Source organism: Fukomys damarensis, unplaced genomic scaffold (assembly GCF_012274545.1).
Source record: "Fukomys damarensis isolate Sample0158 unplaced genomic scaffold, DMR_v1.0_HiC HiC_scaffold_4, whole genome shotgun sequence".
Classification (NCBI taxonomy): Eukaryota; Metazoa; Chordata; class Mammalia; order Rodentia; family Bathyergidae; genus Fukomys; species Fukomys damarensis.
The window spans coordinates 8,725,639-8,740,780 of NW_022900916.1; the positions used below are offsets into that span (position 1 = coordinate 8,725,639).

The window sequence follows — 15,142 nt, forward strand, 5'->3', positions numbered from 1 at the left end:
CTGCCTTCACCCTCTGTTCATCTCTTGATTCCCTTCCCATTTGAAAAAGATCTATCTCCCCGCTTCTTATTATCTATCTTTTATTTTACTTTTCTTTATCCTTTGGGTTTTTCTCATAAAAGAGAAACCATGTGATATTTAACCCTGTGTGTCTGATGTATTTCACCTAACTTTATGGTCTCAAGGTGCATCTATTTTCCCACAAATGACTCAAGTGCATCCTTTATGGCAGAGTAGTACTCCATTGTGTCTAAATACCACATTTTCCTTGTCCACTCATCTGTGGATGGACACATGGGCCACTTCCAGGATTTTGCTTTTATGAATTATGCTGCTAAAAACGTGGGAGTGAACGTATCGCTGTAATATGTTGTCTTTAACTCTTTTGGGAAGATACCTACAAGAGGAATAACTGGGTTGAATTGAATTTCTAGTTTTAATTTTTTTGAGGGATCTTCACAATGATTTCCATTGTGGTTGTACTAGTCCACAGTCCCTCCAACAATGTAGTAAATTTCTTTTTCCCTGCAGTCTCACCGGCATTGTTACTTGATTTCTTAATGAACCTCATTCTTGCATTAATTTTCATTTCTCCATTAGAGATGAGATGATGTTGAACATTTTCTCGTGTATTTTATTATTTTTATTTTTAACGTTTTATTTAAATATTTTTAACATAAAATAAAGGTACACAAATGCAGAATACTCTATGATGACCCATGTAGTATTCTAAACAACAAAAATCAAGAAAAACAAATTTATAAAGTAAATGTACCAGCACTGAACAAGTATAGTACTTGATATTTAATTCAGGTTGCATATGCATAAAATGATCTGACCACAAGCATATGCAAAATAAATTATTTCCTGGAACAGTAAAATGCCAATCATTCTGACTATAAACTGCCATATTCCCTTGGTGAGTTTTTTTGAGACAGAGTCTCACTATGTAGTGGATTGACCTGGAACTCACTGTGTAGTCCAGGCTGGTCTCGAACTCACAGTGATCCTCCTGCTTCAGCCTCCAGAGTGCTGGGATTATAGGCATGCAGCACCACTCCCGGCTTCCCTTGGTAAGTATTTTGCGAGAACTTCTATATAGTATGAAAAGAACTGGCATGATACTTAAAGACTGAAAAAAAAAAAGAACACAATAAGAACATATTTATAATGCAAATCTGCATAAAATATACACAGTAAATCTTACTACTTAAAAAGTTTAAAAACCAAAGACTACCCTGAATAAAGATTAAGACCTCATCAAAGAAAAATGCTAATCATTTGTATATCATTGGCAGAAAACTGATAAGATTTTGTTGAGGGGAATAAGGAAGATATCTAGTGAAGTCATCCATTTAAATCCATTCAGAACTGTTCATAAGGTTGTAACTGACTGCTTATACTATCTTAAATATCTTACTATGAATATATTTTCTACTGTTTCTCAAAATGAGGGCCAAAATCCCAAAAGAAGTCTAATATGGGCCCAGTAACAAACATTAATAAATAAATTCCCTGTGCAATTATTCTACATTCTGAAATGTTCTATGGGAAAGAGCAACACTTAAAAGAAAGATCACAAATATAAACATATTTCTGACATGTTCAAATTCTCTGTACTGTTTATTATGTGAATACTGCTTTGCATTTAAAAGAAAGTTCCAGGTATTAAGAGAAACATATACATCTCTCAAAGAAACAGGTGAATGTATATAAACATTTTCTTTTGAGGATTTTATTACTTTCAAATTTAGTTTTGGAACAAAGACAACATATGACTTCAGGCTTTGGAAAAGTTACATTTCTAATAAAATGGAGCATTTCTAAAAAAGATAAAAAGATAATTTATTAAATGCTGACAAGTTTTAAATCATTCTAAATTTAAAACTAGATAGCCTCCCTAAAGTTAACTTTTATTAAAATTGTGCCATTGTAACTTACTTAGATGACTACAGTTACTTTTCAAGTCCTTTTCATAAAAATAGTGCTACAATAAACCAAAGAATGCAATATCTGGCAGCCATTTAAATAAACTGTTAACCAATAATTTTAATAAAAATAGACTTAAAAACTCTTCCCCTAAAATGAATTCTACTATCTATTTCATGTGTTAGCTCATTTTTTAAAAAAAGCTTAATTAAGGAGACAAAACTATAATATTTGCATTTTCTGTAGGTTTATTCAAAATTGTTATTTTTTAAATTTCCCTGAAGGCTACATAAACTGATGCCTGAAAGTAGAGGTAATGTGGTTTGGAGAGAAATGAACATAGTTAAGTCCTTCTACTTAAAAGACAAATTATTTTCTTGCAAAGTAAATAACAAGAAAAAATGTTATACAACCTGTTTCCACTTAATAAATTAAAAAAATGTGTTTACAAGTTTGGTTAACAAATAAGTGCCTCATTTAAGTCAAATCACAAAAAAGCAACTCTATCTAAAAAGAGCCTCAATATCAAGTATTATATCTAAATATAACTTCAAAAAAAGACATTAAAATTAGCTTCCAGACAATTATGAAACAGTTAATTCTATCCAGGCTGGTAAGAAGTTTTTCCATGTGTACAATGGCAACATCAGCAGAACGTATAGTTGAAAAAATGAGTATCAAACACATTCTTCTTCCTACATCAAAAGATAATTGATATACTCAAAACCTGCAAATTCATATCCTTCAGTCTTCCTTACAGTGTCATTATCATCTGGAGTGAGCTGGACAGGTTCATTAGTAAACTGAGGATCAAAGCTGTCCAAACCAAATTTCTCGGAAGTATTTGGAGTAAAGGGAGGCACCACCTCCTTTCCCTCCAACATGTGCCAGTCAATACTTTGAAAGAATGGATGCTCCTGAGTGCCAGCAGGCCTTCTTTGAAGGTGACAACCCAATCATTCCTTTAGGTCCTTGTTCAGGAAATTCTCCAGGACACTTGCAGCATTTCTAGACAGAGAATACAGTATATGAACGTTTCTTTCCAAAGTAACTTGCAGGACATAATCAACAGAACTGAGTTTTCATAAGGGTTATCAGAGCTCTCAGCAATATGAAACGGAGACTTTCCAATCATCATCTCATACACTAATACTCCAAGAGTCCACCATAATCTTTTTCTCTTATAACTTTTGGAGCAAGTTCATCAGAAGTACCATAGAAAGTGCTGGCTGTATCTCCTGACTATAATCTTTCCTTGCACATGAAATAGTCAGTGAATCTAATGTGCCCTTCTGAGTCCAGTAATAAATTGTCCAATTTCAAATTTCTATAAAGTATCACTTGTTCATGAAGATAATTGAATGCTAATATGATTTCTTCAGAGTAAAACCTAACATACAGGAAGTATTCTTTATTGCTGCATATGAAACATCAGATCTCCTCCATTTACCTAGTTTCAAACAAAGGCCAGTCTTTCTGTCTGAAAGCAAGAATGCAGTCCAATGTACTCAATCATTGCTGACAAGCTCTTTTTTCACAACATTCATTGCATGAATACAACCTGTTTTTCCTAATTGAACCAACAGTACTTTCACGTAACTTCCTCTCTCTATTACTCAGAACAAATCTAAGTCCCAAAGACCTAAACTGGATGAAGTTTTGCCAATTTCCCTGGTGTTCACTGCCTCATTGTCTTCACCAACTTGTTCCAAACCCTCATGACTTGAAGGATTATATGGGATCACTGTTCAGGGTCTGTACCCACGGATGATTGATTGATCCATTGGCATCATGGGTTCTGGTGGCAAGGAATGCTGCCCACATTCAATTTTGCTGCACTTCTTATAAACCAAGAGTTTACAGTTGACATTTTTATATACATGGTGTCCAAGTGCCCCTATACAGTCTGTGCAGATAGCACAATGAGCATGCCTGCTAAAATAAAGCTTTCTGCAGAAGCATGGCCCGTCTTTTTCTTCAGACTAAATAAATCACTGGCCACTTCCTTATTTTATCTAAGTATTTATCTATGTATCGTTTTATCTAATTCATCATCTATCTAACTTCTGAATTCATTTTTCACTTTTGCAGAACTAGATCTTGAACCTTGTATCTGCACACTGAACTATATCCTCTGACATTTTTTTTCAGATAGCCAATAAGTGTCTCACTAAGTCACTGAATTTGTCAGGTCAGAATCCACCTTGTAATCTTCTTCCCTTGGACTTCCCAGAATGCTGGGTTTACACTCAAGCACCACCTTGCCTGACCGAGTGTGTGATTTAGAAACAACAAAAGAAAAACTAGGAAAGCTTTCAGAGATCTGAGGCATTAGTTATATTTCCACTTTCAGAGCAACATGTGTGCATTGACACTGCATGTAGTGGGCACGGTGCTGAGGGGTCTTTTCCCATACAACAGAGCCATTTTCTATGAAAAAGGGAGAGGCTTGCCAATGCTGCTTCCTCACCACTTCACTGCTTTGCTGCCATCTGCCCACCATGAACTGTTTCTCCTCTGTTGGTGGTTTTTCTTGCACTGCAAAAACATCTTAGTATAATGAGATCCCAGTTATTGGTTCTTTGTGCAAGTTCCTGTGTTGCTGAGGATTTGTTCATAAAGTCTTTTCCTGTGCCACTGTCTTCAAAAGTTCTACCTAATTTATTTTCCAGTAAGTTTGGTGTTTCTGTTTTGAAATTTAGATCTCTAATCCACTTGGATTTTAGTTTTGACTCCAGAGTATCGGGTTTACACTGGGTCCTGGTGAGAGTGGTCTCCACTGCCCTTGACCCTGTGGATGGGCTGTGTTATCCCTCTGTGGGGCATCTCCCCACCCAGGCAGAAGGCCAGGGTGCAGGGAGAGGATGTTCAGAGGACCTGGCTATTGGTGCTGGTTTGGGAACTGTTGGCCACCTGCTTACCTCCCTGCCTTCCAACTTCAGCAATCCAAAAGTGGCCTGGCCAGGCAGCAGAAATCCCAAGGGTCCTCCCACCACCTGTGGCAGCAGCCTTCCTCCTCCACAAGTTATCTGAAAGGTTAAGGATCATGATCCATTTCTTAAGCTGTCTAGGAGTTATGTGATACTTACATTGGATTTTGCTTTACAATTCACATAAGTACACATATTTGTACACATCACATATTTCATTTTTAAAACCCAAAAGAGAATCTGTAAAATAAATTTGTAATGAACTTTCAAAATTGCACCATAAAAATTCATTGCTTTATTCTTTGTGCGTTTATGAACTTTTAGCTTAGGGAATTGTTTAAAAATGGGTCAAGTGATCTATAATTTTGCACAGTTAAAGTTAACTAAGTGGAAGCAGTGATTATTCCTTCTTTCAAAATCTTCCTTTTTCACTTGGTGGTAAGGCTGCAGTAGGGAGTAGCAAGGATGAAGCAGTGACGGTGAGTGCCCCACCCCTAGATCTGCAATGGCCGTCTCCATCTAAACAAGGAGAAAACACATTAAAATCGGGGAAGAGCTTGACTGGAGCTGCAGCATCAAGAGGAAATGGCAGAAATAATTTAATATTTTAATTTAATAATTTAAGATTGTCATACAAGAACAGAGTGTCATAAATTTTGTTTATAGGACATAGTTGTTAATTTAATCTGTACCAGAACAAGGACTTACAGCTACAAGGGAAAGTGGGGTGATTGGGCGGGGCTGCCCAAGGATGGGAAGAATTTGTTTTACTTTAAGCCCTACTTCAGGACCATGGGTAGGATAGCAGGACTCTGGCAGGTACCACCAGAATACATTCCAGATAGTGGGAACCCCACTGCAGCACTTTCAGCATCAGCTTGGACCCAAGGCTAACACTTCTTGGAAACATCTACCAGAATAAGGTCACTCTTAAAAACTCAAGTCCTAGAACCATACAGTGGTGAGATGAAATCCAACTGTAAATGCTGTCTGTAGTGATTCAGAAGTTACTCAACCTCTCCATGCCCAAATTTCCTCATGGTAAATAGGTCTCATAGCATCTGCCTCATAGAATTATTAGAAATACTGCTGAGCTAAATGTTTGACATAGACTCTGTGACCTATCAAGATTAAACGTAATTTTCTTTTACAAAAGTAATTGCCTTGCCTTAAAATGATATACCAGCATAGCAGACTGTCTTAGTTACTTTTCTCATCGGTGAGAGAAAATATCCGACACCCAAAGTTAAAGGGGGAAAAGTTTGTTGTAGCACACAGTCTGCAGAGGCTTCAATTTATAGTTGGCTGTCTCTAAGGCAAGGTGGCCTGGCAGAGAGGCATCAAAGAGGAGAAACAGTTCATGGTGGGCAGAAGGCAGCAAAGCAGTGAAGTAGTGAGGAAGCAGCATCGACAAGCCTCTCCCTTTTATCCTTTCGAGTCTACACACTCTTTGGGTGGTGCCACCCACAGCCAGGGTGGCTCTTCCCATTATCCATACCCAGAACTATGCCAAACCAATCAGTGGACTGATTTAGTAATCACACACCCTTAATCCCAGCATCACACCTCTGGAAAGCCTCACCTGTGACCACAGGATGATTTGGGGTGACATCGAGAGACAAACCATAACAGAGATACAAAGGGAAAGCACGATGTGGAGCCCTCACAGGATTTTCTGGTTGTGTTAGATCTGTTACTAGAGGTGAATATAGAAATTGACAGCTCTACCTTTTACCGAGAAGGGCAGAGAGGACACAGTCTGCCCATAGCAGTGCTTCCTTGAATGGGTATTTGTGTGAGCAACAGATTAGTTTAAGGTTTTTGCTTTTCACTTTTAAAGCTCTTGAAGGACTGCTTCCAAATGAGCTTTGGGAACTTGTGGGGCTTGGTAGGACATTAAAAGGATTGTACATCTCTTTCCTTCCGCAGCCCCCAGGCAGAAAAGAGCATCTCTCATTTTAAAAAGCTTTTCATTTCTCAGAGGCCTTTGGCATCTCAGACTCATTTTATATCTAAGTTCTATACCATTATTTATTTATTTGATGGAGTAGTCTATATTTCATTTTTGTGTATTCCTTTTGGTCTCTCCCTTTGGGTTTTGCTTTCTTTTGGCCGTGAACTTTAGGCTTAGAACTCAGTCAATGGGCACTTAAAACAAAAAGGTCTGCTGTGAGGTTTGGAAATTGATAGATAATAGATCAGCAGACTACTTTTTAAAGTCTTTTAAAAGATCGCCTTAAAAACTATTTGTAAATGTTAAGGATTCCACTTTGCAACACATACTTTAGTCAATTATTTTAAGACATGTAATTTAAGAAACATCAACAAGTGGGATTTTTTATGCCTTTTCTGTGAGGTTCTCTGAATAACTGAATAAGCTTTTTTGGTCAAACACTCACAGGTCCAGTTTATTGTGCGGGAAATTGGAGTTCAAAGAGGCTGAAAGAATCACCCAAGATCTTTAGCAAATTGCACCTAATCTAGACCTGATGCCCAAGACCCTTCATTGGTTCAGGATCCTATCTGTGCATCCAAAGGAAGAGCTTTTCAAATGTGGACACTTTCCCATGCCTGAAATGTCAAAGTTCATTTCAGGAATGTAGGAAGGGGTCTAGGAATATCTATTTTACACATATTTACAGAATAGTCTCCCTGGTCTGAGGGGATATCTTCCAAGACCCCCAGTAGATACCTGAAGCCATGACTGTACTAGACAACCTCCAAGCACTGTAGTGTCACAGTGGTCAGTCTGCTAACCAAGGTAAGTGGCCAACAGGTGAGTAGCATACTCTGTAGACACATTTGACACAGAGGGGTGACTCACATCCCAGGCAGGACAGAGTAGATCAATATGAGATATCGTCATGCTACTCACAATGGCATGTAGTTAAGACTCACTAATTGTTTATTTCTGGAATTTTCTGTGTTCTTTTTTTATAGCATGGTGAACAGTGGAAAACTGAAACCATAGAGAAACCATGAAGAAGGAGTGACTACCTACCCATATTATTTTTAATAGTCCCAACACAGGTGGTTCATAGTCCATACTTTGAAAACTATATCTTAAAATTCAGTTTAGAGCTCTTGGCCAGTGAGTCTTAAACATTTTATTTTTAGAAACTAGTTAAGCTTTTAAACTTTTAAAGATTAGCTAGGATACTAAAAGATATGTGCATGTTTGTTTTTGTATTAGGAATGAAACTCAGGGCCTTTGCACTGAACTACATCTAAGCCTTTTATTTTGGTGGAGAGTCTTGCTAAATTGCCCAGGCAGGGCTGGATGTTTCAGTCCTCCTGCCTCAGCCTCCTAGAGTTCTGGGATTACAGGCATTTGTCATCACACACAGCTGAAGCTTTTGTTTTTATAGGTTAAATATATGAATATATACATATTGTGCTTCAAATTTAAACTCAGATGTTTAAAAATATTTACTTGTATTCCTTTAAAAATAATAAACCAGATTATATATTGACATAAATTAAATTTTGGTTGTGGAAAATATATTTTCCAAAACAAAACAAATCATTGGCATAACCTTACCTTTGTGCAAATCTCTTTAATATCTGCATTAATAGAAGACAGCTAGATTCTCATATTTACTTCTGCATTCAATCTGTTGGAATAACATTTTAGGTTGAAGTGTACAGAGAAAATCTGGCTTTGCCCAGATGTTAGGTGGTAAAAGAGGGACTGTTTCAATAGACTTTTAACTTAACTGTACCCTGTTTTTGATACTACAACAAAATTCAGCAAGTGGAAAATTCTTAAAAGACTGGATACAATGTAGAATCAAACCTGATCGATGAACTTTTTCTACTTTGTCATAGTGAAATTGGTTTTGCTTTTGTGCTAAGAAATCTTTTACCCATTCCTGATTTTTTTGACATCATCTATCAGTCATTTGGAAAACAGTATTTCATTGAGTTAGGTACATCTTCCAACTTTTAGAATATTTCACTCTATAATATTTAAGAAATCATATTCATTAATATCACCAAAAAAATAGCCTTCAGCAGTTTCAGTTCATGGTAGCAAATAGAAACTTTCTAAAATTCCAGTTTTCATTGGATAGCTTGAATGTCATCATTGGCAAAAATATCTATAGTTCTGCCTTGTGACAGCCTTACTTGGTTCACTTCTGAGAAGCCTTAAAGGTTGTATGTAATGTCAGTTGTTTTCTCAAATTAAAATGGTGTTCCAGGAAAACAAAAAATAGCAGGTCAGTTCGCAACTCTAACAATTGCATTACCACCCTACCTTAAGACACCACTGAGGACCTGGTCATTTATGAGGACTTCTTATTTCCCATACGTATTAAAATGACATATTCACAAGGGTTGAGACTCTACACAGTTAATAACCTTTCCTGTTTCACCAGGAACACTCTGAAGTGAAACTCAGTCCTGCTCATTTCACTCTAAGAGCATGACGATGAAGAACAGGATGATTCCTAATGCAATTTGGGCCACTCCCTTGATTAGTGCTAAAGTACTAGCAGTTGGCTTTTGCACTAACAAGGAAAGCGTCAACACTAAAACAGGCAGACAACTTTTTAGCATTTTTATGAAATTAGTTTCAATCCTGCAAACCTTCTGAAAAGTCTCCGGGATTTTCTGGTTTCTGTGGCCCACACTTTGCAAACCACTGCTCTTAAAAACCAACTTGCTACTATTTTAATATGACCCAGCCTGGAAAACAAAAACAAAGTTAGCAGACAGTCCATTTTTATTGGCCCATCCTACGTCAAAGAAATGACACAATGAGCAAAATAAATTAACCTATCATTGTTTTAAAATCATCTCATTGTAGAACAGGCAATCTGGGAATATATAACATGAGATTAAAAAAAAATAACCACTGTTTACAGATACCATGTGTCAAATGGTATCTACAAAGTTTGGTGAGTCCATATTTTATTAGCCTTCTCCCGGCCCAATGCAAAATCAAGGATTTAAAGAACCTGGCAATGCAGAGCGTACATGCAGCTCAGGGGTAGAGCATTTACCTAGAAAGCATGAAGCCCTGCGTTGGATCTCCGGCAGTCAGGGAATCAGATGTTGGGGGCAAGTGTAGGTGGAGTAGCAGCTCCTGGGGCTCTTCCATCAAAAGAAAAACATATTCCTTAGCTTGGCATATATTGTATACCCTAAATAATACGAAAAAGAACTTGCACTCTTGGGCACAAGTATTCTGAATGTTAGGGGTTAAGAGAGTTGCAATTGAAAAGGTAACACTGTGATAGGGGAGATCAAAATGAATTTTTTGTTGCCCTGCAGGATTCATCTGCCTATGCCCTGATGTTACCTTTGAACGCTTTCCTCCCTTCAGGCATAAAATTGGAATGGTGCTTGAAACTCAGAGTAAAATTGGATAGGCTAAACATCTGCCTTGGGACCCAACCGTAACTACCCAGTCAAAGCAGCCAAGAGTCTTGGAGTCCCTTCTGTCTGACACAATCTACCATAACCGGGAAACTTTCACCATACTTCAGAAACCCAGAAGCACTTGATATGTGCAATTACTTCTGGGTATTGCCTTTGGTCTGTGAGCCACTGGTCTGCCCAGGAGAGGCCTGGATGCCAGCGCTTTCTAATCTCCTCATTTACTGGTGCCCCACCTTGCACAGGCCTCAGTCTCCCATTTCAGCAGTGTAAGGGTGGGGGGCCCTTAGAGTCCAGAAGGACAAAACAGTGCCTTCTTTGTTAGAGAAAGAAGTAGCCATTAGTAATTTACCAGCTACCACAACTGTTATCCTGTTTTATACAGAGAAACTCAATCACTAGCCTGTGAGAGAGACAGCGATCAGTGTTACAGTCGGTTCCATCAGTGTTACAGTGGTACACAGCGTTAGAGTATATATTCCTTAAAATCACTCCATGTGCAAAGTCATGCAACTAAAGCACAGAGGTTATGGAGTTGGGTTGCAAGACTCGCAAACTTCTCAATGACATTTAAAAAACAACGATAGAAACCTAATAAAAGTGTAGTACAGTTCTATGCGTGTGAAATAGTTCAAATATAGCAGGATCGCAATAAGTAAGGCGTTGTACGGTGGAAGATAAAATGCTGAGGGGATGGGCTCCTGTCATCCTGGTGGCCGGTGCCTGGCTCCCAGCCTCCCAGTCCTGTGCAGAAGGATGAAAAGAGAAAAGGAGAAGAAAGAAACTGCAGGGAAACAGTCAAAACAGGTTTATAAAGAGAAAATGAGAGCAGGTATGAGCCCTTTAAAAGAATGTCCAGACCTCGCCTGAAGGAAAAGATAAAGCAGGAGAAAGGCACGGCAGAGGCTCTCCTATGGGAAGGAGCTGGTTGCCTTAGTGTGCAAGGGTGTGCGGGGGAAAGGAGGCCTTTGCTAGGCACCCCGCACCCTCCTCTCCGCTGCCAGGGACTGGGTTCTGTGAACAACCTCAATGAGGCTGAAGGAGAATCTGAGCCTCAGACAAGACCCTGGCCCCGAGCAACACTTAACCGCAACTTTGTGGCACCCTGAGCGGTGAGCTGCACCTCCTGACTCGCAGGCTAGGAGTTGGCAAGTGTGAGTTATTTTAAGCCACCACATTTGTGGTAATTTATTCTGCACTGAACAGCAAGTGATGCTGATGCTGCTGATACCCTTTGGTAATGACTTATCTGAAGCCATTCTCGCTGTAAAATATTCTAAGTTATTTTTTGTTTTTTCTATCAGTTTAATGATTTTCATTCTATCTTCTTTGATGATAAGCAATTCAATAAATCTTGATGTTTTATTCTAATGATTTTTTCTTTCTCTTTCTCTTCCTTTCTGTCCCTCTCATCTTTTTTTCTGCTGTCTCTGTTCTAATCCCATCTTTTCACACATCTGTTATCAAGAACCCAAGTATCAAATCTGTGCTTAACAACGATAACTGATATTGATTGAACTTGAGGCCCAGAGTTACATCAAAGGCTTTATTCACAGCCCAGAGAAGAAGTCAGACAGATGAAAAAGGAGCATTTATTTAGCAGCTACTCTGCGCCAAAACAATTCCAAGTACTTTATAAATATTCACTTACACAATCCTCACAGGAATCTAGCAACCAGGTTACTGTTATTATCACCACTTCGAGATAAGGAAGTTGAGGCACACAGAAATTGTCCCCAGTGTCACACAGTTGGGCTATAAACCTAAGCTATCACATTCCACACTCTTGACCATCACTGAAAAAACACAACTCCGGTTCCATTCCTGATATTTCACCTCTGCATTTTCATACATCTCATCCACCATTTCAAATTCAATAAAACTTAAATCAAAGTCATTACTCCTCCAACACATATGTCCGCCTTCTTAGTTACTCCTTGTCATTCCCTGGATTTACCATTCTTGTTCTGCTACACTGAGTTGGGTCTTTATTGTGTTCCACACCCAGAGGGCCCCGTGGTCTTTGGGAGGAGTTCAGACCCTGGAGGGTTAGGTCAGTGGACAGAAATTGCAGCACAACGTGAGGGTGGGATAACATTTTGCCAGATGCCATAGAAACACAGAGGCACTGGGTCAGGGCTTTCTGAGAGAGTCGATGTCTGAGGCAAAGGTTAGAGGGAGGTGACAGAATATTCCAGGAATAGGAACAGCAGCACAACTCCTGGAGAAATGACTATGACAGAAACCCCTTGTCCTCTTCTTCGCCTCCAAACTGCCATTAGATTGATATGGGCTGAATGTTTGTGCCGCTCTGTAATACACTTGCTGTAATTCTAACCTTCAAAATGATAGCGGGAGGTAAGATCTTTGGGATATTTTAGTTCATGAGGGTGGAGCCCCCATGAATGCTACTAGCAGCCTTCAAAAGGATGTTTGCGAAACATCTTGCGAAAATGATTTACCTTCATAGTTACACTTCAACTCAGGTCCGGGTTATCCCAGTCTAACTACAAAAGGAGAAACAAGCCAGGCAACTCAGCTCATACACAATGTCCCCAAGCACGTGCCCAGTAGGGTTCTGCTACTCTTGGCCGACCCTGTTTCTCATTACCATGTCACTGACTGCTACTTGAACCTTCCCATCTCAGGCTTTGGGCTCCATAGAAGTTCCTCCAAGGGTCAGAAGAGGTCAAAAACTCCACCGCCGACTGGAGGGGCAGAGTCAAGCCATTCAGTGGCAAGAGTAAAACCTTAGACCAATCCTTCAATCCTGCCTCACCCCCTAATGTTTACAACCCTCAACACCGAGCCTCCTGGGGGCTGTGAGCTCTTCTCACCGGCCATTCTTACCCTTACTTTCATTTTCAATAGATCTTTGGTTTTGCTGCTCCTGTTGGTGTCCTGCTCCACTTTTTTGTTAAAGACACTGAGTAACCTGGATAAGGTCTCTGATCTGGGAACATTTTCTTGATGAGGCAGGTCAGGGGTTCTTGTTCTTGTCTCTGGTTGTCTCTGTTCTTGTTCTTTGTTCTTGAATCTGGCTGCTCACTGCTAGGGTACCTGCAACTTGAAGACGCTCATGACAGGATAATCTGGTTATGGAGTGGAGCGTTTTAGGCTCTGCTGTGCACAGGATAACTCTGCACACCATTCAGGTCCGTGTTTCATGTGTGTGCAATCTAAAATTTAATGTTTCTTTCACTTTCACACTTCTGTCCTTCTCAATATTTTGTTCAGCTCATTCCTCTGGGGAACAACCTTCCATGAATTTTTCAAAATCTGTTATTGTTGGGGAAGATGGGAGGAATACTATTTCCTAAACTCACTGGATTCATCCAGTGGAAGACTTCTTCCTGGTCTCTAAGGAATCATAGTGGGCCATAGGTTATGGAGAGACACTGAAAATAAAAGGGACTGGTGCCAACCATTTCACCAGGGACTTGATGAGCCACCTAGGATTTAACAGAATTGAAACTTGGGTCTTTAGGCAGATGCTCCAGAGCTCAACAACCTAGTCTTAGTCCTTCTGAAGGGGTACCCTTGGGGGGTCCCAGACCCAATCTTCTCCCTCTCCTGCCCATAGACTCCATAAAGCACCATGGGAAATGTCCTCTTGATCCCACCAGCTCACCATTTAGATGTATGTTTAATAAATGGAAACAATTTGACCCCACCAATCTGAGAAAAAAGCAATTTGCTTTTATTGCAATAGTTTGGCCTCAGTATAAACTAGAGCATAGAAAACAATGGTCAGGAAATGGCAGTCTAAATTATAATACTACTCTTCAGTGAGATCAATTATTTTGAACTTCTACAGTCTGATGGGCCTCCTTTTACTTCTCATATAATCAAGGGCTCAGAAAATAAAATACTATCTCCATTCTGCAGGTCCTCTGGAAAGAATGAAAGGGCCAACCAGACCCTAAAACAGACTCTGGAAAACCTTTTACAAGAGACTCCTTAGCCTCAGCTCCAACATACTGAAGCATGGACAGATTTTGCACATGTGACTATTTGCTTTTGTGGTGTTATCAAAAAGGAAGAAAGGAGGTAGAAATGGAAGAGTTTTTAAGGCATGAAAAAGAGTAAATTGCACTAACATTTAAAAGTTAACATTAGGGTTAACATTTGTGGAGTGCTTTCCTGTGCCTAGTATTGTTTAAAACATTCTGTGATATAGAATTATTATCCTCTGCATCTTACAGATGAAATATGGAACTCCTGGGGTTTCTAGGATGGTTAAATCCCCAGTTAAGTAAAATATTTAAAGCAATTTCTTGCACATAGTAAAAGCTTTCATCAGTGTAGGTTATTATTGCTGTAGAGAAATAAAATTTCTCCTGTCCCTTCCTGCAGTTTGCTATCTTTATTATAGGCTAAGGCACAATTGTGCTTCACTAGAAATATTCTATAGCAATGTTTTATATAAAAAGAGCACAACATTAGTAGGTTCATTTATCAGGTAAAAAAGCAGAGTCAAGTAGATTAAGGGAAGGTTGTGAGATTTTTTAATTTGGTTATTGGTTAAAGCAGGGTTAGCTCCACTAACAGTAGGACATGTAGAAGATTAAAGCTCATATTTCTGACTTACCAATTTCGATTACACCTGAATTCAGCCTCTTCAGCCATTTGGGGTCTGAGAGCTGAATTTCTCAGATGAGCTTGAACTGCTGACTTGTTATTTACTTAACTCTTCCCTTTTATTTCTTTCTTTCTTTGTGTTTCTGGCTTTTGTGTTCAAGTAGTCATAAAAGTTTCATATAATGATAGGTAAGGGACTGGGAAAAGATGCAGACATATGAAATCTGACACTCAGAAGATGTATTCGTCACGCAATGTGCTCCAAGCAAAGCTTTTTTTCTAGGCCTTAAAATAATAACGATGAAAAAATCCTGGTTCCC

At 39.0% G+C, this 15,142-nt stretch overlaps 1 pseudogene; it reads right to left on the minus strand.

Moving 5' to 3' along the window:
- Positions 1 to 2,606: 2,606 nt before the first annotated feature.
- Positions 2,607 to 14,870, minus strand: LOC109118357 (annotated as a pseudogene).
- Positions 14,871 to 15,142: the final 272 nt, after the last annotated feature.